Source organism: Polypterus senegalus, chromosome 14 (genome assembly GCF_016835505.1).
Source record: "Polypterus senegalus isolate Bchr_013 chromosome 14, ASM1683550v1, whole genome shotgun sequence".
Taxonomy (NCBI): Eukaryota; Metazoa; Chordata; class Cladistia; order Polypteriformes; family Polypteridae; genus Polypterus; species Polypterus senegalus.
Window position 1 is genome coordinate 143,498,906 of NC_053167.1, and position 6,000 is coordinate 143,504,905.

Sequence of the window (6,000 nt, forward strand, 5' to 3'; positions counted from 1 at the left end):
GGATGGAGGTGCCCCAGGGTAAATCTAGCATGGTTGTTACAATGGAGAGTAAGGGAAGCCCTTGGTGAATCAAACACAATATCAGAGCAGAGTGGGGGGAACCCCCTTGAGGAATTGAACATGATCATCAGAGCACTGGGGTGGACCTCCAAGGTCAATCGAGGTCGCACACACAAATGTCATTGCAGGAGGGGCATGAAGAAGGAACAACTGTGCAACTAACTTGTGACCCACCGCAAGCCACTTCACAACTCGCCAAGACCCACCATAGAAATATAACAATAACCCACCGGCGGCGGCAGCATACAACCCAATGGCTGAGAAACTCTGTGTTCGATTATACTGTAAAATACATTAAATTAAAGTCAAGGGAGGCAGCGGCCTTTTCAAAGAGATAAATGTGCGCGTATCTGGCACTCATTGTCACCGGTTTTTATTGCTTCATTTTTGCACCCCGTGTGAATCTTTTACTGACCTGTTTGAAGAACAGAAACAGTCACCAGTAAAAGGCGCATCCACTCGACCTTCCGCCCTGAACACACACACAGTTTAAAAGAATTACAAAAACTGACTCCCTACACTTATTCATTTAGACTTCCTAGGCCTTTCATTTCTATAAATTCGTTTTTTTTTTCAGATGACAAAGGCACTGTGGGAAATCTGGGTGACATAAAGAAGCAAAAAGCAATTTGTACCAACCACTCAGATTTGGATGAAAGGATTTTTGAGCACTTTTGACTAATTAGCTTGCACCTCATCAGAATGTCAGATAACGACACTGACCACTAAAAGCGGTGGCGATAAATTCCAGAATTTAGGTGTAGTCAGGGTTAGGGTGTCCCGTCAGGGTCGTGTCAAAGCAAAATATCAGGTATTAATTACTGCTAACTTCACCAAGGACTTTACTGCTGGTGGACGCTGTGCATATCACCACTTGTCTTTGTAGAACAGAAATGCTGATGTTGGGCGAGAACTTTTCAGCATATCGCATGAAGGATGTATTATTATTATTATTATTAATACTATAAACCAACTGTGGAATCATGCTAACCAATAAATTGCACATAAAACTCAATGATTTATGGCCTATTTGGCACCTCATATCACAGTTACAACAGCTGTGGATATTCGGCATGCAGCACGTTAATCCAACATTCATTTTTCTAAACACATTGAGTTGAAAATGTAGTAGTCTGTTAAGGAAGGGAAATGTTGGATGAAGTTTATTAATAGGACAATGCAATATAATCAAATAAAGAATCTGGTGGGGTGGCACAGTGGTGAAGGGATGGTGCTGCTGCCTTGCAGTAAGGAGGAACAGGATAAAGTCCCGGGTACCCCCTGCATGGAGTTCACATGCCCTCTCCGTGTCAATTCTCTGGTTTCCTCACAAAGTCCAAAGACATGCAGGTCAGGTGAACTGGTGTTGTTAAGAAGACTGGCACCTTGTCCAGGTATTGTTCCTGCCGTGCACGTGATGATTGCTAGACTAGGCTCCAGTAGCCCCACAACACAACCATGTGGATAGGAAAATGGAGAGAGTCCTACTGATTATGTAATCCCCAGGGGTGGACCCCATGGCAGTGTAAGTTATTTTGTGCCCTATAGCAGTGGTTCTCAACTTGTGGGGCGGGCCGCCCTGGGGTGAAGATGTGAAAAAAAGAAAACAGGAATCAAAAATATGAAAAAAACATCTGTTGAAACCAAAACAAATGAACTTAAACTACATTCTGATACTAGAACAATAAATATTGAGTTAGATAAATGTCGATAAAAGTTAAGTAGGTATAATAAAATATGCATTTACATTTCAAAGAAATGTTAGGGGGGCGCGATTAAAACTGTTACGAAAACTCGGGTCGCAAATACTTAAAGGTTGAGAAACGCTGGCATATAGGTGAAGTTTATAAGTGAACCAACCAACTGCCCAGTAGCTAACCCATGTAGCTGGGTTATAATCTGTGCCCTAGGAGAATGCCTAATTCGCCTTAATGGTGGTGCCGGCCCTGTGTGGACCTCTATAACTGTTATGGTGGCCCCCTTCACAACCAGCAACCAGGTCTGGGTAACCACTGTTATCTTCTTCAATGGGGCTGATCCACTACAGAGCACTAAAATTAGAAAAAAAAAATGAAACAATACATCTCAAAGTTTTTTTTTTTTGTTTTTTTTTTGTAGGAACCCCTACTCATACAGTAGACACCCCAAAATGTTAGAGTCGTTTCTGGGGCCTCTCCAGGACTAGGGTCCTGAAGCTTAAGCTTCGTTAGTTTCATAGTAGATCCACCCAGATAACACCAAGTTTTAGGGAGTGTTTGCTGTTACTTCGCTAGTTTTTTGGGACTGAAAGTGAAAGTAAAGTTTTCCCTAGGTACTTCCCCGCCACCGTTTTAACCAAAATGTCACCGATCAGCACGAGCCAAACCCGCAGACACAAACCACGCAGCCGCACCCGCGCGCATCCAGAATTTTGTGAACCGCGTGGTCCTCTTGTGTGTGCGCGCGTTTTGTGTATCGACTGCGCATGCACATGACAAGAACCCGCGGACTCATTCACAGTTGTGTCAAATGATTTATTGTACCCACATCTGTACGATCAAAAGCACACAGAGATTAAATGGCGCAGACCCTGGACAAAAATGAACGCTTCGGCAGGAAAAAAAGGAAACATCTGCGAGATCGAAAAATGTTGGGGCGGATTCTGCTACAGCGTGGCGTCACACGTTTACTGCTTGAACAAACTAGCGAGTGCACCTTCTGAACCCCCGCCCCCTGGCGTCTGCAGCTGCCTGTGCCCGACTATAAACGGGCGAAGAAGGCTGACACTCCCTCTACCGATGTACACCTGCTCGCCAGCTGTGCGTGGGTAGCCAAGGCTTCTTCACCATCAATTCCTGCATTACTACATTAGAAGTGCAGACTAAGTAGACTGTAGGGGCTGAGAGAACCAGCGGTGTCCCACCGGTGGGATCACGATTCTCAAATATCTTTCCGGAGCCATCCGTGTCACGTTCGCTCAACAGCATTCCCCAAGGCTGTCTGGGGAGATAAATAAATAAGGCCATTTTTCTAAAGGTGCTTTGGGTTTCCCCTCGCAGCTCTCCACATTTGCGCTTTTCTCCGCGTTTAAATACTGCGAAGCTCCCGCAAGTCAGTCAGATCCTTGAAAGGCCCCTGATTTCCTCCGGGAAGAAAATAACAACATGAGGAAAAAGGTGGAGTGACGAAAACAGAAATCAACTGACGAGACAGGAATGGCTGGTATGAGGGGCCAAACAGGCCAAGGCCCCTCATAGGAACGACGGGTGCGGATCTGGCGTTCAGAACACACCAGCCCTTTTGATGATTACGGTAGACCGGACAAAGAATCAACCCCGGGGACGGATTGTTTTCAGTGGTTTCTGTGTGTCCGGTGTTTTCAACACCCACGTATTTTACGACGCCTAATGAGAATGAAAAGAACTTTACCGCGATTCAGATTCCGTGTTTTTAAAGGCGGACCTTCAACGAGTCACTCATTTCTGACACATATGGACAGAGTGAGCTGAAGTCCAAAGGCTGACGATTTCATGCTTTAAAAAGTAACAACTAGCGTGCGCGAGCGAAAAGCAACTGATTGGCCACTAAATTTAACACTAAAGAGGAACAGAAAGGCGAGACTTCCGATGACGAATTGTGTTTCTGCTTTTCTAGTCTAAGTTCTCACCTGTAACTGTTCTGCTTGCAGACAGGCACGGGGACGTCGTCATTTACATATGGGCGGAGTTTAAGGGGGAGCGGGGGCATGGCCCTCCAAAGGATGCACAATGTTACTTCAGTGTATTTCCAATGAAAAGTTGTTTCATTATTATTATTATTATTATTATTATTATTATTATTATTATTTAAAAGCCACAGCTAAAGTAAATATTTTAATGATCAACAAATATGAATATTAAATCACGCCGTCCAAGCAACTGTCACTACAGGTCGCCTGTCCTTAAAACAAACTGGGAAGCATAAAATAAATGATGGATTACTTTACTGCTTCAAATTCAGCTTGAGAGGCCACTCTAAGTTGAATATTTTGTACTCAGTTCTCTTCCTCTTTTACACGTCGCATAACCGCTCCTAAAGGTGCCCTGGGCAAAGAAGAACATTTGTTTAGATAAAAATGAAAATATCTGCAAGATCGAAAAGTAAAAGCGAAGACAAAGAAAAAGCGTAGGGTTGATTCGAATCTCCCATGCACCGCGCAGTATCGCGCACTGACCGATAGGCAGAGACCCCTAAAACATTTACTGTTATCTGCATGCCAGGGCGCTGCAATGTTATTAATATCACCCGATTATACATTTTGTCACTACATCGACTGCTAGAGTATTTTAAAGATGCATGATTATCAAGCAGTGATTTAAGGTAACGCGAGCTTGTCCGAGTCTTATGCCAGAATGTGCAGCCTGGGGACAAAGAAAGCTCGATCTATCTGTACAGTCAGCAAGCGTCAGTCACACGTCACACACGGGCCACTGTAACACAATGTTTCATAAATGAAAACATCTCTTTTAGGAAGTACATACAAAGTAGAACTTCTTCAACTTTCAATTTATTAAACCCACTTATCCAAAGCAGGGAAGCTCATCAGGTTCAAGGCAGGAACAGGACGCCAACTCGTCGCAGGATGAACGCACACACACACACACACACACACACACACACACACACACACACACACACCAGGGGCCACAGGGGCATCGCCAGTCCACCAAACCTGTGCATGTAAGGGCGCTATAGTGCTATTAATATCACCCGATTATCGAGTCTGTCACTACATACAGTACATCGATTGTTAAAGTCATCCGCATACACGCACTGCCACACAGTTTCCGATTACACTCAAATGTATTTTAAGTATCTAAAAAGTAAATTCCTCTACAAACTGAAAATCGCGTGCATGTCTGACTGGATGTTTGCTTTTTCCGCATTGGTGGCCACGCCGGGTTCCTCGGTCTTCATCGACTGTTTCCGTTGCTTAGACCTTTCGGCTTACCTCGAATATGTCACCGCGCCGGCCAGCTGTTCACCCGATCCAAGTGTTTCTTCAGGGCTCGGTTCCGATACGTTTCGTATCCGTTCGAAACTCGAAGCGCTTTGAACAAATTTTTCCAGAACAAAAAAAGTTACTCCAAGTGAAAGTGAAACTCTTGTTGTGAAATTTCCGGGGCAGTCCCCTTCAGGAATTTCCCCCTGCAGTTTCTTCAGGAGCGCAGATTAGATCTTTCCTTAATGGTGTGTCCCGACTGGCAGCCACTGTCGCAGCCCCTTGTCCATTTCCATTTTGGGATTTTCCACGGTTTAAGACTTTAGTTAACAAGTAGAAACTTTTCAGATCTGCTCAGTTTGCGCCTGCACATTCCCCGTATGTGGATTAGGTGGGTGTCTGAAAATTATGGAAAATAAAAGAAAACCCCGCCCGTCGGTTTAAGGGCGGGCAGATGACGTCACTCTCCCTTGAGCAGCTTATTCAGGAGTTTCTATGTCCGCTTAGTGACACCTGTGGCGACGGGTGTTGACCATCCGTCCATCGGCTTGTCCAGAGCAGGGCAGCTGGAGCCCATCCCAGTCAGCATCGGACACAAGGCAGGAGCAGTCCCTTTTTTTAATTGCGCACGGCGTTTAACCTAACAGCAGGCATACAATGCAATATATTATTCATTTATTATTTTGGTTTCTCACAAATTAGTTTTTTTTAGGTATTGGTTTATGCAGTTCAGGTATCTTTTCAGACTGTATCACTGTAAAAAGTTGTTTTTTATTATTTTCTTATTAAATATTATTGTTATTATTTTTACAATGTAAAACTGTTCAACAGCAAGGGAATCAAGTGTAAAATGTAAAACGGCAAAGTTTCATGAACACAAAAGCACTGAAAATAAAACATGCAGACCGATATAACATTTTTGACATTTTAACGTTTAAAACATGTTCAGTTTTTGTGAAAAAATGGTAGCCACGGCACCA

General features: G+C 43.9%; 1 protein-coding gene across 1 annotated transcript in view; it reads right to left on the reverse strand.

Annotated features, from left to right (window-relative positions):
* LOC120514687 (interferon-induced protein 44-like) overlaps positions 1 to 5,359 on the reverse strand; it is a 28,575-nt gene extending 23,216 nt beyond the window's left edge. The window contains exon 1 of the mRNA XM_039735185.1: positions 5,030 to 5,359. The gene's annotated coding sequence lies outside the window, so the exon portion shown is untranslated. The remainder of the gene's footprint in view (positions 1 to 5,029) is intronic.
* Between the last annotated feature and the right edge of the window lie 641 nt (positions 5,360 to 6,000).